This window comes from Panthera leo, chromosome A1 (genome assembly GCF_018350215.1).
Source record: "Panthera leo isolate Ple1 chromosome A1, P.leo_Ple1_pat1.1, whole genome shotgun sequence".
Taxonomy (NCBI): domain Eukaryota; kingdom Metazoa; phylum Chordata; class Mammalia; order Carnivora; family Felidae; genus Panthera; species Panthera leo.
Window position 1 is genome coordinate 193493629 of NC_056679.1, and position 22424 is coordinate 193516052.

At 40.1% G+C, this 22424-nt stretch overlaps 1 long non-coding RNA gene across 2 annotated transcripts; it reads right to left on the reverse strand.

Annotated features, from left to right (window-relative positions):
- Nucleotides 1-515: 515 nt before the first annotated feature.
- Nucleotides 516-16925, reverse strand: LOC122201674. Of its 2 annotated transcripts, none has more exons than XR_006194294.1 (3): nucleotides 16729-16925; nucleotides 13211-13258; nucleotides 516-911 (listed from the first exon to the last, which is right to left on the reverse strand). It is a non-coding gene; the product is annotated as an uncharacterized LOC122201674 (long non-coding RNA). The 2 variants fall into 2 exon arrangements; XR_006194293.1 differs by lacking the exon at nucleotides 16729-16925 and adding an exon at nucleotides 16160-16405.
- Nucleotides 16926-22424: the final 5499 nt, after the last annotated feature.

Consider the following 22424-nt stretch of genomic DNA (forward strand, 5'->3'; position numbering starts at 1 on the left):
TTCTGTCTCATAAGCCTCCTCCTAAAGTGCCCCCAGCCACAGGGGAGCATGTATGATTCACCTGGGCATCATAAAGTGTGCTCTCCATCATAGTGTTTTAGGGTTAGGAACATGCTCTAACTTAGACCAATTGCAATTCTTCCCTGATATATTTTTTTAACTGAAATTGTCTGGCAGGGAAGAGCTCTCTTTGATTTCTGGCTACCCAGCTGTGAGTATGAAAGCTACATAAAAATAATTATACATTTCTGGGGACCTCAGATTTGAGAATGAAGCCAAAACCTAGGGAAAAAGGCAGAAAAGAGTGAGAAAGAACCATGTTTCATTGAAATCCCTGGTTCCAGCTGTCTCTAAGGCCAGATCTTCTTCTCATCTGGGAATCTGATTACATGAGACAACATATCCCCCTTCTTCTGCATGAACTGATTGAATCTGAGTTTCTGTCACTTTCAAAAAAGAGATTTAATATAGACTGAAACTAAAAAGGATATTGACATATAGGAATAGTCTCATAATGGAGCAAAACATTGAAAGAAGAGAGTGTTGAATTAGAGTGGAGTAGCTATGTTTAAATACCAAAAAAGGCTAACTACTAGATGTCTATGCTGTGTAACAAATTACCCCCAAATGCAGTGGTTTAAAACAATCACTATGTATCTTCTTAGATTGTTTCTGAGGGTCAGGAATCTGGGAGCAGCATAGCTGGGTGTTTCTGGCTCTGGGTCTTTCAGTAAGTTTCAGATAAAATGTTGGCTGTGACTACAGTCATCTGAAGGCTTGGCTGGCAATGGAGAATCCGCTTCCAAAATAGCTCATTCACGTGGCTTTTGGCAAGAGGACTCCATTCTTCACTATGTAGACCTCTCTATAGGGCTTCTTGTGTATCCTCACGACATAGCAGCTGATTTTCCCTAGAGAGACAGTCAAAGAGAAAAAGATAGAAACTGCAATGACTTTTATGAACTAGTCATGGGAGCCACTTTCTGTCATTTCTGTAATATTGTATTGGATACATAAGTTTGCCTTATTCAGTATGGCAGGTGGTTATACAAGGGCATAAATAAGGCATAATACAAGGGCATAAAAGAGGCAGGGATCATTGGGGGTCATCTTGGAGGCTGGCTCCCATAGGCTATCACTTGGAAGAGAACTTTAGATAGGTCATATAGATTCACAGGAAAAGTTGGCCACCAAGGGAGCTTCCAGCAGAGTTTTGACTCCATATAAATGAAGTCAGTAATGTACAGGGATGACCCTGAAGCAAAACAAAAACAAACAAAAGCATAATAAAAGATCAAAACTACATTGGCATGTAACATGTTCCCTATAACGCTGAAAGGAATAACAGAGATTGCTATTTTAAGTGATATTAAAGAAAGAATCTTAACTTTGCATGGGCTATAAAAGAAGGGGTTGTAGCTGTGGATGTCTTCTGGGATTTCTTTTATTCCTAAAATGTTGTGATCTGACAGCAGTCTGCAGATAAACCTTTCTTCATTTAACTCCTCTAATGCATTTTAGCCAATCTTGTGAAACACTGCCCATATCCCCTTGGCCTGCTCTGGGGGTTACTGATAGATAATGTCTATATATAATTCCTGTATCTCTCTACCTGAGGTTGTTTCTGGCCAAGAAAAACCCTCGACTGATGAAGGACAGGAGTTATAAGTACCCAGCTTCCCTGCTCTCTGGTGGGATAATTCTAAGCCATGGATCCACAAGGTCCCACAGCAATATCCCTTTAGTTAACAAATCAATTACTCACTTATATTCCTTCTCTATCTCACTCCTCCACTCCTTATAGTGCTTCCTGGAATCACTAACACATTAGAGCTCTCCATGTCCAAGTTCTTCTGTAGGGCTCTTTTTAGGAGAACTTTAAGACACCCCTCCATTCAAAATCTTACAACTGAGCACTTTTGCATAGTTCTGGTTATTTTGATATATATGCACTCAACATATAAACCTCCTACTCTTGAGCAACATATTTTATGTTTTTTGTTTCCTCAAATCTCAGTTATATGCTCCAACTCAAATATGGAGGAGGAATCCCAGAATTGTTGGTAACTTAGAAGTGCATATCGGCACTGGATTAGGAATCACAAGACCTGGTATCTAGCAGTTCTGTTTTTTTAAATTTTTTTCTAACCATGTGGTCTTCTGTAAGTCACTTGACCTCCCTGGGTATCAGTTTGCTCACATTTAATTAAATGTTGATCTAAATAAGTGCTCCTTAAACATTTTGAGCCCTTTAAAAAACACCAGTACAAGTTTTATACCCTCTTCTCTGGAGAAAAACTAATGTAACCAATATTTACACATGAATGTAAATGAATCTGCATAATCTTGGTTATTAATGAGGCCACTGAGGCCTATCCATGGCTTCTAGGTAGAGCCCTCTGGCTCCCCAGTTATGTTCTGTTGGTCTGGATGCTCTTTAACTTCCCTATAAATTTCAACACTTTATGATTCAATGAGTCATTGATTAAAGGTATAATAATTTCTTCTAGACTGCTGTTTCTCAATAAAGCAAACTTCCATCTAAAATTCAGCTACTTTATTAAAACTGACATTAGATTCAATAGCCAATCTATTGGAAATTTAGGCTTGTTCTCCCGTATAGTGTAGCATCCCTGGAAAATAGGGAACATTTATTACAGGGAGACACAAACAGAAGTGTCTCTCAGGCCAAGTCCATATCAACAGGTGGTATTTTTTTTAAGCCAATGGACTACTTTCAGAAAACATGATTTTCTAAAATAAACTTCTTCACCGACCAAACTGCTCAAAGGGAAGAGGAGGCCAGGAAATGCGATCTCACTTCCCAGGAGTAGAAATCTCTCTGTACCACTTTCATCAAGACTTGCCGAAGTCTCCTCTCTGCTATCACAGAGAAAATGATCTTAAATGTGTGCCTGGGTGGGGTGCCTGGGTGGCTCAGTCAGTTAAGCTTCCAACTTCGGCTCAGGTCAGGATCTCATGGTTTGTGAGTTCGAGCCCATGTTGAGGCCTGTGCTGACAGCTCAGAGCCTGGAGCCTGCTTTGGATTCTGTGTCTCCCTCTCTCTCTGCCCCTCCCCCACTTGCACTCTGTCTCTGTCTCTCAAAAATGAATAAGCGTTAAAAAATTTTTTGAAAAATCTGGGCCTAGAATAGTATAGGAGGGAAGAGTGTCTGAAGCCTTGTAAGATACCCCATTTCAAGCGCCACATGGCTGTCTCCATAGTCACTAGCTTTGGTCCAGTTTTCTTGTTGGCTACTGTAAACGAGCACATCTGAGTTGTAACGTTTATTGTAATTGGGTCTCTGGAAGAGGTTATAACCAAATCCTCTGGACCACTCAGAGTCTCAGCCAAGGACATAAAAGCCATTTCCTTTCTTTTCTCACATTATTATTTAGGCCACTCCTTCTCTTTGGTGCCCCCAGAAGAAATATTAATCCAAATTCTTATGCAACTGACCTGCACAGCCTCAGAGGATGAAAACCTAGTTTCAGAGCTTTAGAAAGATACTTAGCAAAAATCTAGCCATGGATCTTTATGTTTCCTCTAGGCTTACATATTTGCTACTCATCTTAAGTGGTGTCTAAATATGTAATCTGAATTGACTAAAAACAAACCAAGTTTGCATTTATGCAAACAAAGATGCGGTAGTAATTGTTACTAAGGAGTTGTCTTTCAAGAACTGGTTTATTTCTGCTAAAGGATGAAGATTTTAATACGTAGCATTGACTTAAACTTTCAGAATAACATATGGCCACTTGTTTGGCTTACTTGTTTCAACTGGGGATGATAAACGTAAGATCAGAAGAGCATAGAGGTTCTGACCATGTATTTAGAGACAAGTAAACCTGAATTTAAATGCTTGGTTTATAGATATCAGATATGTGACCTTGGATGAGTCACCTGACATCCATGAATCTCAGTTTTCTCATCTGGGAAGACTTTTTACCTTGCAAGGTTGAGGAAAAATTAAACCAGATAATGTATATAACATCCTCACCAGTGCCTGAAGCACGATAAACATTCCAACAGTTAATGTTACCTTTATTTAAAATATGCAGTAATTTTAATATATATGTATATACACTAAATAAATATATACTAAATATATATATAATATATATTAAAATATATATATATGTGTGTGTGTGTATATATATATATATATATATATATATATATATATATATATATATATTTTAATGCAGTAAATCAAGTTCCCAAGAAGAAGATGTAACAAAGTGCTTATTTCCACTTTGGCTGAGATCTGGCCCTTGACGGATGATTTAGGGGTTCATCTGCTCTAGATGAGGCTGAACATATTGTGTATAGAGCAGGGACAAGCAGAAGACAAAAACAGGTGTTGGCAACTACTCTACTAAAGCAAAGAAATACTGGAACATATAGTGTACAACTAGAGTAGCTTAAAAGGAACCCTTAAAAAATAAACACAATTAGAGCAATACCAGGCACAGGCAGTTCTGTTGCACAGAGCCCTACCTCAAGCACAGAGGACATTAGGTTTAAATATGGACCAGCAGATCCCCTCTTACCAGTGGGACCCTAGGTAAGAATTGCCGTGGGGGGGCCTTAGCATGGTGCTACCAGGTAATCATCTGTCTGAGGTTTCATGTGAGACTTCTGAGTTGAGCCAGATACTACTTTATCTGTGAAATCCACTGTCCTGCATTCCTCCACCCGGAGCTTCTTGCTTTCATCTCTCTGCTCACAAAAACATTCTACACTACTCATCCCAGTGGATTTCAGGTCTATTTACACAAACATTATCTCCCTTAGACCATAAATGACAGGATCAGTGATCCTGCTTATTTTATTCACCTCCTCTTCACCATATTGGTGAGGGAAGGATTCCCACCCAAGGGTTGTAGGGATGATGGCACATATGACATCTGACACCAGACAGATGGGATCAGCAGCCTATCAGTCCCACGCGTTCCCTGTCTGGTGAAGGATGTGGCGCATGCCTTGCAGGGCCATGTAGGGGTCGTGCTCAGGAGCAGAGTGAACAACTGGGGATGAAATCTGAGAGATTTTCTAGTATAAGAGGGTGGAATGCCCCCGGGCTTCTGGGAGAGGATGTGATTGGCTTGTTTGAGTCACTGGGGAACTGAAACTTGCTGATTATGAGGAATCATCAGGAATAGTGCTTGGTCACCTTGATAAGGAGGGTCACTTGTCTAGGGTCACTTGCCTAGGGGAGATTGGTGTTTAGGACACTTGAGGCCCTCCTGGCTTTACCAGATGTCAAGGCAGCGAATAATTTTGAACCTTAATTTCAGGCCTTACCTCCTGCTTGTCTTCCTTCGGATTCCCAGAAACTGACATTCTGGCTGACTCAAGAAATAAGTAAGCAGAGTATGTACCTTGGTGTTAACTGGGCAAATGGAATACACGGTGGTGATGACGGTGACAGGAGCAACATCCTTATATCATTAATCACCATCACTGCCACTCCCGTAGGGGATTCGCCATGTGCCAGGCACTATGCTTTTCTCATAGCAGTTACTGGCTCATTCAGTCTTTACAACCACTCCTGGGTGTAGAGATAGGCATTACTAGCCTCATTTTATAGGCAACAAAACAGACTGAGACGGTAAATGACTTGCCCGTGTCATATAGCTAGTAAGTGATAGAATGGGGTTTTGAATCCAGTTCTATATACCCCAAAGCCCAATATTGTGAAAAATTTTGAAGAAAATGATTATTCTTGTGTAATGAATGAATACCCTAAGGGTGAAACTTTACTATCATCTAATGGGCAATACACAGAATCATGATTGGAACCCAGGTTCTTGATAAGGACCCCAGTGGCCAGTTATGCCATAATTAATCATTCTGTCCTACCATTTGGGACAATAAAAGAGCATGAGTGTTCTGGTTTCCACTCATCTGGCAGCACAGAGGTGTATCGGATACCTGTGGATGAGGTGCCTATGGGCATGGATGAATATGAAGGTGAGGGTCCAAATACCTGAAATACAACTGATGGCACAGGATGAAGGTGGCAACAAGCACATTTAAGCTGATCTAAAGAATCTAGGAATCAGCATAATATCAGCCACACAAATGGGTATCTTAGAAGAGTCAAAGGCCCTAGGCAAGGCAAAGAACAGAACTCTTGAAATGATTGATGATGATGCTGATGCTATCTTAGCCAGCAAAAAGCCAGGGAACCTGAATCTAGACAAGTTTTATGGGTTTTGAGGATCAGAAATAAATCCCAGCATAGCTTACCTATGGAATCAGGTTGAGGTGGTGAACGATGACAGCCAATGAACAGAGACAACTCCAGAAGAACAGAACCTGGCAATATTTCTAAGCTCGTGTTGCATGAAACATGATCTCCAACACCTACTTCAGGATCATCTGGATTCATGTCAGAAATGTAGACCCCTGGTACCCTTACCAATCCCGCTAAATCAGATTCTCTTGGAAGTTACTTAGGATCAGGAATCCAGTTACAGAGAATCAGTATTTTATTAAGCTCTCCAAGTGGTTCTCTTGCACATTGAATTTTGAGAACCACTGCCCGAGGTGTATCCTGGGGGAAGAGAATATGCCCTAAGCATATCTAGGAGGTGAAAGCTTTTCCTAGGGCTCCAGCTACTTATTCCCTACAATAGTATAATTGACTTAGATGTCTCAGTACTATGTACTATGGTGGTCAGTAACCTCAGAAACTTTGTTGTCTTTTACCATTCTACCCTCCCTATTTTCAGTCTTCTTTCTCCCTCCTTTCCTCTCTCTCTCTCTCTCTCTCTCTCCTCCTCCTCCTCCCTTCCTCCCTCTTTCTTTCTCTCTTTCTCTCTTTCTTTCTCTTTCTTTCTTTCTTTCTTTCTTTTCTTCACTGCTTCTTTCCTTTCTTTCTTTCTCTTTCTTTCTTTCTTTCTTTCTTTCTTTCTTTCTTTCCTTTTTTTTATTTCTCTAGATATTTATTAGCATCCACTATGTGCAGGCATTGTATTAACTAATATGAAAGATAAAATATGTCATTTATTGGTTCTTACATTGTAGGAACTTACAATCTACGTGGGGACATAATACTAAGACATCACTAGATAGGATTCAAGGTGAACAATTCCCAGAGCCCCAAGGGAAATGCATATGAAGCCCCTTAAACAGTAGAGAATAAAAGAATCCCAACTGCCTGGGACAAGATAAATGTAGAATCAAGGAAGTCTTCCTAGAAGAGGGGCACTTGAGAGAATCCTTAAATATAGGTGGACTTTGGATATGGGGATAGGGGCATCCAGAGTAGAAGAAACAAAGGCAGAGAATCTGGAGAGTGGGGGCCATATAGGACCCATTCTGCTTGGCTCTAGTAGGAATATTGAGGGGAAATAGCAGAGCCTTGGGTGAAAAAGGTTGACTCTTCCAAATGTTCCCTAATATTCAAAGATAATCTATCTCATGTTTTGCCCTAAAATGTCCTAGAGTTTGTTCAATAATACTCCACTGAGAAGAAAAAAGAAATATAGAAAAACTGTCCAATATTTATTAATCTGAGGTGGAGAGATTGTGCTGTGCAGAGCTTTAGCAAATTAAAAAAAATGGTTGGAGGAAAGAGTAGCAATGACATTTACATTAGTTGTAGCTAATGTGCATTGATTGGATTAAAATATGACATTATGAATGAAAAAAAGAAAAGGGCTCTGTTGGAAAATGAAATGCCATTGCTTTCAGGGAGGGGATGGGAAATAATGTAAGCAGCCTGGATTCTATTTTGCCTGAATACCCTGGGTTTAGTGGGAGAAGAGTCATTGATTTAAGCTCTTTCTCTGAAAATGCATTAATAAAACACAGTTTTAAAGTTAAATAGAACCCATCTGGGACTTTTTTCCCAAGGATGTATTATTTGTACATGTATAATGCATACATCTGCAATGCTCACCTCAATTAGTTTTAAAAGTACAGTTTCTATGCAAAACAATTTATCCATTGCACTGCACAATTGAAAAATGTCTGCTTGTTTGTACAAGAAGCCACGTTCTGTGAATCAATGCAGGTAATAAATTACAATCACTGTCACTTTCAAAGCTACAAGGCTTGATCCCAACATATGTTAGGGATGCAACTGAACTGAATGTCATTGTTTTGGGGCTGGCCATTGGCTGACTAAAGAACCCCAGGTGTTATATGGGACTGAGAGATTCTTCTGTTGGTGGGCTCAGCTTGCTGTAGGGAAGCTGCTAAATTCTGGGTTTGTAGCTCCAAATGAAAAAATGTCCTGGTCATAAAAATCTTGCTATCAGGTGATAAATACACATGCTCTCCACACTAGGTAAACATTTTCCTGAGCTGGAGACTCAGATAAACATAAATGGTAAAAAGGAAACCTGCTTGAATGTTTTTCTTCTTCCTAATTATGTAAATATGTATTACTTGCTCCCTTTTTTCTTCTGGACTGCTGGCAGCTCCTACACTTGAGAAGGTATGTTTTATTCAGGAGAATAAAACAGGCAGGGACCTGAGACTTTGGTGAATAATAAATTGATTTTGACTTGGCCTTTTAGCTCATTATGAATCTTTAAAATGGTGAAATGTGCTTCTTTTTCCTCTCTGCTGAACTCCCCAGTCATATGTTGGAGTGATAGAGTTGGAAGTAGGAGGTTCAATATCCATTGGAAAATCTGGGATTGAAAGGAAATCTTGAACTTTGATTCAGAGGATGTAGGTATTGTGCTTCTGTCCACCATTTATTCCATCCACCCATCTATCCATTTGCCCTTTCTTTGTAATGGTTGAAACCCTGGGTTTTGGAGCCAACCAGCCAGCTAGCCAGTCAAAATTCAAAGCCTGACTCTGCCACTTAAGATCAGTGATAATAACCAGCCACCTTGGAGGCTCACCGTTCTCATCTGTAAAATGAGCAAAATGAGTATTGTTTTAGGTTTTGAGAAATAAATCAGATATGTATGTAAAGAACTTAAACTTTGTGCAGTGGTTGGCACTTTCAGTAAATGGTATCATTAATTCAACTGATATTTATTAATAATCTATTCTCTACCACATACTAGACTGTTTATGTAAATCTGATGGAAAGCTATCACTCAGGAGCTTTATAGTTTGATAGGGGAGATAAGATGTGTATGCGTGTGGCTTTAGAATAAGGTTGGAAATGATGTATTAAGAAATCATCAGTCAGTTAAATGTCCAACTTCAGCTCAGATCATGATTTCATGGTTCATGAGTTTGAGCCCCAGGTCGGGCTCTGTGCTGACAACTCAGAGCCTGGAGCCTGCTTCGAATTCTGTGACTCCCTCTCTCTCTGCTCCTCCCCTGCTCACACTCTGTTTCTTTCTCTGTCTCTCTCTCTCTCTCTCAAAAAATAATCATTAAAAAATAAAAAAAGAAATAAAAAAGAAATTATCAGATGTAGGGCCATGTTAGTTCAGAAGGGGTTGACCTTTTCTCCCACTGTGGGGAAAGGGTGACGCTCTGTGGAAAGCAGGTGACTGGAGCTGGATTTAGAGGATGTGTAGGGTTCACAGTGGAATATATTAGCAGGGAAAGGACTGTAGCTTGTATTGGCTACCTATCATAAGTCTGCTACTCTAGTAGAACTCCATATACATTATTTTACTGAATCCTCACTACAATTTATACAATGGCTGGGTATATACTATAGTGATTGATAATATCATGCTATCTTGCTGCAGCTTAGAAACATAAAATTACATATCCAAGGGGCACCTGGGTGGCTCAGTCAGTTAAGCATCTGACTCTGGCTCAGGTCATTATCTTGCAGTTCATGAGGTCAAGCCCCACGTTGGGCTCTGTGCTGACAGTTTGGAGCCTGGAGCCTGCTTCAGATTCATTTTCTCTCTCTCTCTCTCTCTCTCTCTCTCTCTCTCTCTCTCTCTCTCTCCCTGTTCCTCCCCTGTTCCTGCCCCGCTTGCACCCTGTCTCTCTCTCTCTCTCTCTCTGTCTCAAAAATAAATAAAACTTTAAAAAAAATTACATACCCAAGATTTAAAACCTGGTTACCTACTTGGTTACATAAAGATAGTGATAGCATCTACCTCAAAAAATGTCTGTGTTGATTAGATACATCAGAGGTATCTCTGGTAATACATCAGAGCATCTAGCACAGTGGAAGCATATAAATAGTAGCTAGAGAATTGTCTGGGGAATGAAGGCATTAATGATAATTATGAAGCTGATAATGATGTGGTAAGGTCGCAAATCCAGTTCAGTTTTGTCTGACTTTGGACACTATCTACTTTCCATGGCTTTTGAAAATGGAGAAAACTATGAAGAAATTGATTGAGGGGCCTCTCACATAAATTGGTGGAGGAAATACTTCTTATTACAGGGATGTCTAGATCTGCTCTGGGCAGAGGTCCCAAATATCAGTGATAGGAAATACCTCAGAGATTGTCCAACTTTATCATTTTCAGAGGGGAATGTGAGGTTGGTGGGGGGGGGGGGGTAAGTCACTCCTAAGGTAACACAGCTAGTTAGAAGCAGATCTTGGTTAAGACCATAGCCTTGAGTCCTAAACCTACAGAAAGACTTCTCCTAAACTATAGATTATCAGGGTCCTTTAAAGTCTAGTTCAACCTTCATTCCTTCTCCCAACTAATTGTTTCTCTAACACAATGTTTGCTGTCCAACAGAAGGAGAACAATCCATGAATGTGAGCCATATAGGTAATTTTATTTTATTAAAAAAATTTTATTTTATTTTTATTGAGAGAGAGAGAGCGAGCGAGCGCACAAGCAGGGTAGAGGAACAGAGAGAGAGAAATAATCCCAAGCAGGCTCCATGCTCTGGGTGGAGTCTGACATGGGGCTTGATCCCAGGACCCTAAGATGATGACTTGAGCCAAAACCAAGTCAAACACTTAACCAACTGAGCCACCCAAATGCTTCCACATAGGTAATTTTAAAGAGTAAAAGGTAATAGGGGTGCCTGGGTGGCTCAAGTGGTTAAGTATTCAATTCTAGATCTCAGCTCAGGTCATGATCTCACAGTTTGTGGGTTCGAGCCCAGCATCAGGCTCTGTGCTGACAGTGCGAAGCTTGTTTGGGATTCTCTCCCTCCAAAAATAAATACATAAATTTAAAAAAAAGTAAAAAGTAATAGGTGAAACTTATTTTAATATATATTTTATTTAGCTCAATATACCCCAAATATTATCAACGTATTAATACAAATTATTGAGATTAATTTGATATTTGATATTTCTTTTTTCCATGGTAAGCCTTCAAAATCTGGGGTATATTTCATAATTATAGCACATCTCAATTTGGACTGGCCACATTTCAAGTGTTTAGTGCTACACGTGACCAGGAGGCTCAACTTCACAGCATGGCGCTAATGCAATTTACCCATGTGACAGGGCTTTCAATCTATGGAAACTTCTGGTCTTTAGAAGGAGTTTCTTCTTATTGACCTGCAATCTGATCCCATATAACATACCCACATTTTGCTCAATTCCACCTCTCGGAGCCACATTGAACAATGCTTGTTTCTCTTCTAAGGTCCAGCACTTCAGAGGGTGTGTGTGTGGCTCAAATGAATCGTTTCACTACAACATTTTAGTTCCTTCAGTCATTTCTCAAGGACAGGGCTTTGGACCCCCTTCTTCATTCTATGCTCTGCTCTGAATGTACTTTGTTTGTCTCCAGGCAGGCCTGGCCAATACAGATAGGTGTATCATTCCTTCAATTTAAATATTCAATTTCTTCTAATGCCCATTTAAAAGAATTAACTTTTCTCTTTGTCAGCCTCATCACGTTGTTTATATGGCATTTATTGCCTATTCAATCTCCCTAAGTATGTTCACATGGGCTATTTCTAGGCTCTGGATCTCCCACCTTCTATTTATGCCATCAGCATTTGGACTCTAGGATGGGACTTTACATTTATTTGTTTCATTTCATCCAGCTATATTAAGCTCACAATTCTGACATATTGAGATATGAGGATGTTGCTTCTATCATTCTGTGAATTCTCTATCTTTTTCTGCCTGGCATTCTGAAGTGTGATAAGCACACCTCCTATAGCATCCTCCAAAGGCTTACTTAATATGCTACTTGGGGGCAGGAGCTGGTCCAAGAAGTTTGTTTTTATGGTTTGTATCTTCATATTTCCTTCAAGCCTACCCTCTTATCTCTGGTTCCCTGTGGCTCTAATGCAATTTACCCACGTGACAGGGCTTTCAATCTACTGTCTACTCTCTGATGAGCAATGGAGTTGAAGACCAAGATTGTTGAGACAAGACTATGCATCCAGCACCACAGGAATAATCCTATTGGTGACTTCTTAACTGTTGAAACCCCCCTCCTCACAGCTCTGTTATCTCTTTCCACCCACTGAGTTTTAACTTCCCTCCAGCTCGGCATCACACTGCCATGGTATATGCCCTTCTTCCATTTCTGATATCTTACATGCCAAAGACCAACTCTCCATTCAAACATCCCATTCTTCAAGATTACTGAGTCCCTATTCAAATTCATTAAGATGATTGGGCTTATGCCTCTTTCTTTATAAACAATTATGAGACATTTAAACCTTGTAAAAGTGGCATAGTATAATGTGCTTTGTGAGCCTGTTTCATGTACCCAGAGCCAATCTTGTTCCATCTTACCTCTGTGTACTCTCCCCTCTATCATTTTGAAGCAAATCATAGATACCATGTTATTTTATACTTAAATATTTATGAATGTACTTATAAATAAAAGGACTATTTAAAAACACAACTAGAGTACCACACCCAAAAATGTTCATAGTCATTTCATACATCATTAAACGTCTTGGATCACTTTTCTCATGTCTAGCTAGACTTCCGAAAGTAGAATGTGTCAAGGAGGATACTCCTTTGACCATAGCCTTCCTAGACAAAATAAGAGATTTTACAGTAGTTCAGTAGAAGAACATAAATCACAAAATCTAGAAATTTATAGCTGTTTTAAAATGTATTGTCTTGGCCATTTATCCATGCAGCTTGAGAGCAGAAGAAGGCAAGGGGAGTGGCAAGAGAAGGATATTTAAAAGTGTCATTCGTTCCTTTGGGAACACCCAGTATGTTCTACTAGTGAAGTGTGTTATAGCCCTAGAAATATCCAAGCTCTCTTTGGACCAACTCCTGGAAAATGTACGTGTGAACTGATAGTTTTTTGTGAAATCTTTCCCAAGAATCTCATATTTTCCCAGCAGGAACAGAAATGTGTAGTTACTTACCAAGAAGAGCAATTTGCCTCAGGCTGTCCAACAGCTGAATTAGTAGATCTGAAAAGAAAAGAGTGAAGGGGTAAAGATCCATTTGAAAATAACTTTCTTGGGTAATTATATCCTATGTGAACATGAAGTTGAGAGTGACCTTCCTTCTTTCCTTCCTTCCTTCCTACAGAACTTTCCTCTCGTAAGCAACAATGTGAGTTGAATTTACCTCCTTAATATAGCTTTACCACTGTGGTCATGAAGACCCAGTGTTGCTTATGGAAAGTCACTTTTGCCAGGAGCAATAGAGTCTAGGTGTCTATAAACTTGTAACCATTTTATAAGACACTGAGTTCATAATTTACTAGTACCATCTGGAAGGGAAGGAAGACAATTTACAGTGTCATTGGTCCACAGGGAGATATGAGACATACTTTCCATCCTGCTCAAATCCTCATCTCTTTCATGAAACCATCCCATAGAACCACAGTTGGGATTAATCTCTTCTTACCCATTCTGTGACTATGTGTGGCCCTTCTATTATAACAATTTTAATAGTCTGACTTGAATTTTGGTTACTTTTATGGGTATCTGTCTCTTGCACTTATGTCCCTATAAAACAGGGACTCTATCTTGCTCATCCAAACATCTGTACCCTGCACATAATAAACAGTAACAGATATTTGTTGAAATGAAATTCTGAAATGCATATTTGATGAAATACAAGAGTTAAAATTAACATTAAAATCCCAAATACAGAAGATTTGAAAATTCAACTCAAACATTTGTTAATATCTACTAATATGAAAAAAAAAAGCGAAATGTTTTGAGAGTTTACTGTGTGTCCAATAATGTGCTAAGAACTTGTTATATGATCTTTTATTACTCAGAATAAATCAATGAGACAGGAACCACAATTAACTCCGTTTTCAAGATGAGGAAACTGAGGTGAGGCAAGTTAAGCACCTACCCAGCACACATGGCAGGTATGGTATTAGACAACTAGCCTGTCCAAGCACAGACAATGGCAGAATTCTTCACCATTGTCTGTGATATCTCTGTTAGTTTTCGTCAAGAGGTACAATTACACATACAAATCCTGTCTGTGCCAGTCTGTTAGAATACAGCTTATATACACTTGTCCAGTTCACCATGATTTACCTATGTCAGTTACAGCTCTCAGTACCAAAATGGTAAGAGAATACTTGAATTTAAGAGCTGGAAGGGATCTCAGGAAGAATCTAGTCTGAATTCCTTTTATACATATATAGATAAGGCCACCAAAGCCTTTTCACTCAGATTAAAGCCCAAACTCTTAAGGGTCTTTAATGCTACTCACTGTCCCCTCCTTACCTCCTCCTTCTCTCTTTGCTCACTCCAAGCTAGCTACCTTGGCCTCCTTGTGTTTCTGAGACACATCCCCTCAGGGTATTAATCTAGGTATTCTCTTGGCCCTGATGCTCCTTTCCCCAATACCCACTGGATGGCTTTCCGCTTCTTTCAAGTCTTTGCTCAAATATAACTTCCTCAATGAGCCTGTTTTTGCTATAACCTGGCCTCTCCCTCCCTAGCACTCTCTGTTCCCCTTCACCCTGCTCAACTTTTTATTTGTTTCATAGGACTCATTATGTGCTAACATACTACATACTTTACTTTGTTATGTTCATTTTTTTGGTCAGTGTTTCCTACTGTTAATACATTTGAAAGCTCCATGAAGGCAGAGATTTTGCCTATTTTTGCCTCTAATGTATTTCCAACCACTGAGAATAATGTCTGAGTATCCAACAACAGTGGATGAATGAATGGATGAATGTACAGCTAATCAGTGCCACGATCTGAACTATACAGCCTTGGTAGATTCCCAGTCTAACATTCTTTCCATTCTTCCATGTTAAAGATGGAAGTCAGAGAGGTGACTTGGCAGAGTACCATTTGAGATAGAGCCAAAGACCGAACCATAGAGAAGAATAGCTATTCAATTCCTTTCTTAGCCTTTGGAGAGAATTTTGGAAACCTGACATATCTATGAAGGGAGAACAGAGACCCCATGAGAAAAGAAAGCTGACATTTGTTGCAAAACTACCATCAGCAAAGGCTGTACAATGTCCTTCATGTATTCATCTCATTTAATCTCTACAAAACATTATTTCAATTCTACATATGAGTAAACTGAAGCTCAGAGAGCTAAGTAATTCTTCTCTGGACACAGTGCTAATATCTACATTCAAATGAGAGGAAGTCTGTTAAGACTCTCAAGCCCAAGACATTTTTACTACCCAGCACTACAACTTCAATGTCTCAAAGGCAGAAAAAATAGTTTTTTTTTTTTAAATGTTTACTAGTTACATCACAGTGATAAATATTTATAACAGGTGTACAAGCAAAGATATTTTCATATTTATTTAATGTGTAATGAATTATTGAGTTCCTGCCACATTCAAAAAGCTGTACCAGGAAGTTATATGTAAGCTATCTATCAATTAAATATTTATTAGTACCTAGTATGTGCCAGGGAATGGGCTAGAGATTGAGGATGCTGATAACAAAACACATATTGCCTACTTCTAAATAATTCACAGTTGGGGTCAGCTTCTCAGTGATAAAGGGGTGAAATGAAACTTAACGGCACAATAGATAATCCATTCATTAAATAAACACTGAGCTTTTAACATACTCCAGGTGCCTTTTTAGGCACTGGGGACAAAATGACTGTGCTTGCTGTGCTATCTCCCTAATGTACCTATTGGAAGACCCCATCATTAATGAAACAATCACCTAGCTGTTTAATTCCCAGCAGTTATAGGGGCTACGATGGAAAATTATAAGGAGCTGAGACTGTAATAGAAGGACCTGCTGTAGACTTGGTAATGGAGGAAGAAGAGTGAGTCAATTAAGGCTCTGTTGAGGAGGGGTCAGAGTAGGAGCCTCAAAGCGCTTTAATACTTTTCAAAGCACTTTCCCATCTCTTACCTCATTGGATCTTCACAAGTTTTGTTGAGTTGTGGGAGGCATGGATTCTCATCTTTATATTATAGGTGGGAAGACTGACAAAAGCCAAAGACTGGAACAGAGTTTCTTTAATTCCTGGCTTAGAATGTTTTTTTTGTTTTGTTTTGTTTTTGTTTTGTTTTTTACTTTAACAAAGTCAGAAAACTTGTCTAAAGAGACTATGTAACAAGCCATGGGGTTGATTTCCATAAGAGCCAGTTTAATTGCCCTTTGTTTCAGACAGCCCTATGCATGCCCCACTCTACTCCCCACCCAGAGTTGTTTCACAAACATATTTCTGATGTCTATGGAAGGATCAGAAGAATGTGTTAATGTTTTATTGAAGTGAATATCTGCTCTTGGAAATAATTCAAATACTGGTGAGTGAGCCAGTAATCATATCTTAGTCTGCTCCAATCTACCCCCTGCCCATCAAGTTCTCCCAGCAAATTATTTGCTTGTCCAATTCCTGTGTAGTATTCAGGGTCCAGCTCAAATAGTTCGTCTTCTGTGAGGCCTTCCCTGTCTCTTCTATTAATTTAATGACTCACCTTTTCTGTTTTGAAGGAAACTGATTCATACCTCCAGTAGAGCACTTACCACATTATGTTATAATTACCTACACTTTCCCAGGCTGGCTATTCCATTTAGAAATGGACTGATAGAATCATAGTAATAGAAAAAGTTATTAACTCATTTTTCAGCCTTGTTTTTTCATGTTCCCCTACCCTTTGCCAAAATTTACATACTGTTTAGAGACCCTGTTGGGAGTGGTATTTCACTTGTGCTCATGAATGTGTCCAGTCAAGTTTCACCTGATGGATGCCATCATTTCCTCTGTGACTCTGTTCTTTCTTGGTCATTTCCACTTGTTGTGACAAGTGGAACCCCCACTCTCTGTGACAACACGTGAAGCTACTTTCCCTCTGGCTCCAGTGCCTTGTTGGGTGGGGTTTCCTGGGAAGTAGACATGAGATGGAGTTGGGAGTGTAAGAGGTTCAATGGGTATAACACCTGTGAAAGGAAGGGTGGATACAAGAGAGGGCAGGGGGAGATGTCAGACCGTGATGCCAGTCAGACAGAGTTTCCATCGGTCCAAGTGGGAACTCAGGAGAAAGGATCGCCTCTCAGAGGAGCCCCACATTTTACAGAAATGGCTGGACTTGTACCATGATTGCTCAGTCATTTGCAGGGACCCACCCCGAGGATAGTATGCCCTTGGCTTAAAAGTTGACACAGATCTTTAAGGTTCTTAACAAAATACATTTCTCACAACCTGGAGTGAGTCTTTTAAAAGAAGTCAGAGTGGAGCACATGTATGCGGTGTGCTGGAGCTGGCTTATACTGGAGCAGATTGTTAACTTTCCAGGAATTGTGCAAGCTGATGGTTAAACACAGCCATTATTAAAAATAAAATCATAGAAATTCACAAGAAATATATTAAAAAGAGTTAATAAGCACTCAAAAGTTCTCGTTGCCGAATTATTTTTTGGCATCTTACTGTTATGTGTGTTCCTGAGGATATGCATGTCACCCGTATAATTATACTATATAAAGGCATGTAGCACACCTCTTTTCCAACTCAATGACTTCATGTTTGGTAGCTTGATATGGGCCACACGGAGAGTGTTTATACCATGGAAACTGACAACATACCATGGAAACATTTACCAGCACAGCCCCTTTGCCTGGTACCATTACCCCAGTACAGTGCTGCAGTCTCCGCTGAGTACCCTACCCGAGGTGCTATAGCTCTCTAGAGCTGCCAATGGGCTGTGACCTCTGATGCTCTCAAAGTGCTAAACCAAGTCAAGGCTGAGACAGAGGTGGCCTCCGTTTTCCTTTAGTGACACGGGTACAAAGGCAATATTGCCTTGCACCTCAATGGCCTCCAGAGTTTTAGTGAAACTCTGCTTCAGTTATGGCTCACAGTATTCCTCCTTCTCTCCCCAAGGACTCAGGCATGAGGCCATGATGAGCTGAGTGAGAAAAAGCCATTGCAGGATGATGCATATTGTGTTAACAACTGCCCATCCGCTCTACCGACCAAGGCTTTGTTACATGTTGTCCACCTCAGTTTCTCTCCCACAAGACTTCTCAGTACTTCATAGTAAGCTATGCTGGTGATTTTAAGTTGCTCAATGTCCAAAGTTTCTTAGAAGCCAGTCATGGCCAGAGCTTAGGACCAAGCTGGGCTTCTGTCACTTCACACGTCCCAATGATACTGTGACCTTCGCAAGGGAAGTAACTTCACCTTTTCATCTGCAGCGCCCTCATATGGCATAATAGGCACTTTACAAATTACAGTCTAATTAATGAATGCCACGCAGCAGATAAGAGAAGGCATCGGAGGTATTAGCTTTGAATCATGGCATTGTCGTTAGTATATGCAGAGAGATATACTCTCCTATTATCTTTTGGTCTGGGCCACATTTCATGCATAAAATGGTTATATTCGAGTTGGAGGTTTAACAGGTTCCATCCTGACTGTAGGGTATGAGAGCAGGAGCCACGTGAATCTTTGAATCTTCCTGTATGTTCTCTCCCAGGTGCTCTATGCTCCCCAAGTCCCATTTGAAAGCTTTCTTTTTTTTCTCATCTTTTAGGCTGCTGTACCCTTTGTCTGGAAACAGTGATATTCCTTTGTTCTGACATTTAAAAACCTGCCTGGCCCTTCCTGTGAGCATAGGCCCTCATGCTTTGGCCTGGTTTTCATATCTCCTTTGTAATACCTTTTAAGGTCTCAGTGTCAGTGGAGGTACTGTCATATCCCTTCTATTATCACGAGTCACAGATTGACCCAGGATGTCCCCAGTGGGGGAGGCAAACATCTCAGAAGTTCTTCAGGTCATTGCCGATTCAGGTGTTAACAAGGGCTGGCAAGATCACTTAAGATGCAGGTGCTATGGATATAATCCTCCTGAAAGGGAAGGAGTCCTGTATCGTTTCTGACCTCAGAAAAGCACAAATTGTTCCCCCATTGCATGCGGTTGAAGTCCCAATTCATTTTTCTTAGTGTTGACAGCAATCACCATTGTGACCTTGATTTTCTTATAAATAAATATTTAACTCCGACTCTGAACCAGCCATTACACTAGAACCTTTCCATAAAATGATAAACAAAATAAATGTGATCCCTGCCTTCTTAGGATTTAAAATCCAACAAAGAAAATGGATTAAAGTAGACAAGTACAATGAAGTGAAAAGCAGAGCATGTGCAGAGAGCAGCCTGGTCCTTGGGCTTAGAAAAAAACTTCTCTGTGTACATAACATCTACTCTGGCACCATGAAAGTTAGTAGAGTCTGGCTGTAATCATTATTAGTGAAACTACCCGTATAGCCCTTCCTATGTTAGACATTGATCTATGCCTTGCTTATAGGCTCATTTAATCTTCAGCCACACAATGATAATAGTGACAATTATTATAAAATGGTGAGAGGGGATTTGTGTAACTTGCTGAAGGTCACACAGGTGGCAAGTATCAGAAGCAAGTTGCAACATAGAAGTCTGGTTTTTCTTAATGAGTTTCTTAAACCTACCTTTCTGATGTGTAAGATGCACTCAATTATTATTCTTTCCATAAATGAAAGAAGGAAGAGGAGAAAGAGACAGAGACACAGAGAGAACAACATTCTAGGTAGAAAAACCGGCAAGTGCAAAGGTCCTGCTGCCGGAGAGAGCAGAATGGGTTGTGTCAGTGAGACATTCACTATCACTGGAGTGTGGGAAAAGGAGCCACAGCAAGATGTTATCTGAGGCTGGAAAGGCTAGAGCATCCATTGGCCCATGTGAAGGACGAGGTCTGCATCTTGAGAGTGGTGTGAGGCTGTTGCTTAGTCTTAGGTGGGAAAGTGACCTGATCAGATACATTGTTTTCAGTGATCACTAGGGCTGCAATGCGGAGAATGGATTGCAATGCAAATAAAGGATAGGGGCAGAACAGTTAGAGGGCTAGTTCAATAACCCAGGTGACACAGGAAAGCATCAGAATGGTGGCAGTGGAGGAGGGGAGAACAAGAAAGGTTCAAGCTATATTTAGAAGGTAAGATCAACAAACACCCTCCCCTCCAGCCAGCTGAGCTCCTTGTGTTTCTCACAACACACCAAGTCTACTACTGCTTCTCTGTACCTTTGCTCACACTGTTTCTGGCACCTGGGATGTCTTCTCACTGCCTTTCATATCTGAACCCCTTCTTTCCTGATGACCCCAGCCCCGACTGCTTTAGTAGTTACTTTGCTTCTGTCTACATGAAGCTGATCTTTGTGTTTTCAGTCGCCATCGTATCTGAATCTATCTTCTCTCTCCATTCAGGTCAGTTTCTGGAGTGCCAAGCCAGCAACCACACCACATGTTTCTCTGTAGTTCTAAGGCTGCTCTTATTCTGTGCTGTGGTTGCCAGATGTGATGTGGTGTGGAGAGGGAACTGCTGTATGTTGTGCAGAGCATGGGGCTAAGAGTCAGATGTTCTGTCCTCATCTAGCTGCATAGCACCAAACAACAAGTCACTTTTGGGGTAACTCTGCTTTCTCATCTGTAAAACAGGTACGATGCACTCTCCGTGAACTGTTTTCAAGGATTCAAGCATTGTCAGGATACAACAGGTGATTAATGTGAAACAATATTTTAAATTAAGTACTTGACAACTTTGTGGGATTATGACTCCTATAGTTGTAGAAGTCAATTATATGGGTTGCAATTGAGAGAAACCCAACTTGAATATGTTTAAAGAACATATGGATTTATGGGATGGATACTGGTCCTGGGATAGCTTACATGATCAAAGATGTCAGGGTGACTCTGCAGCCTTAGGAACTGGAACCAGGGACTCAAATGATGTCAACATCCTCTCGTATATTCTCTCTCTCTCCTTCCCTCTATCCTGTGCCCCTCTTTCTTCTCTTTTTCTTTCTATTTCTGTTTTGATTGCCTACCTCTATATAACACTTACCCTCTCCTCTTTGTTCTATATTCTCTGCAGATGGGCCTTCCCCCCATGGAGGGCATATGTCCACAGGAAACACAGGGCTAATATTTTATTTTGGAGAAGTAAGAAGGAAAGGACTCTTTTTGTCACCTTCACTTGGACAATTCCCAAAAGACTGGTCTGGCTTGTGTCATGGGCCAATCAGGGACCAAGCACTGTGACCAGGGAATGGGGGTATAAGAACTAGAAATTTTTTTTTTAGTATCTATGACCAAAGTTATAGAATATTCGGCTCTGCAGCCCAAACCATAATTTTATGGTTGGAATTCACAAAAGAATGGGATTGTTGTTAAAGAATAAAGAAGAGAGTAATGCCAGACATACAAAACAATTCATGGCCACTGCAATTCATAATAAGAAATGTTTGCAGCATTGACTTAAGTAGGCAAAGCTAGTATGATAGAAAAGAAGCAAGAAGCTATGTTAAACATAAGCAGTATATCGCAAAATTAAGTCACCTTGCACAGATGATATGTTCAGAATAAATGAGCAGAGATGACCTACAAATTTCATCCAAAGACACCTGGATTGATAGCAACTCACAATAAAAGATGGAATTTTGCTGAAGGGAATCAAGACAGATTGAATCATGTAAGATAGTGAAGGGTAGCATGTTAGAAAATGACAAAAAGGCACAAATAAATCAACACATGCAAGGTGTAAGACTATTAGCGTCCTCCCCCTGATGGAGATAGATTCTAATTACAAACAGAAGTCAGTTGATTGTGTGCAGATTTTATTTATGATCAGATCTGATTAGACAAATGATGACAAATGAGAAATGCTTGTAAATTGCCCAGTGATAAGCTCTGTGTTGCTAGGTAACAAACCAACATGATTCCCAGTAGAACCAAAGAGAAGAGAGAAATTGAAAGAACAGAGTATTTCCTGGATCTCTACCCACCCCACCCCCCTTTTGTTAAGGAACTTATGCAGCGTGCCTATGTTTTTAGAACTTCCATTCAAGTTCTCACATGCCATTCAAAGTGAAATACCAGCTTAGTTTCAGTTCTATAACGTGAACTTTCTCCAAAGAACCTAGGTTGAGTGAACTGGAAATGAGCAGGCTTAGAAACAACATAAGAGCTGCCTTCAAATATATTAAATCAATTCATCAAAGGTTCATTCACATTCTCCTATGCGGAGGGCATTGTTCTAGACATGGTAGAGTGTAGAAGAAGGTATACCTCATAATAGCTATTCTTGTGATATTTGGGGACTGGGGCACGTAAACAATGACATGACAATGAAAGAGGTGTGA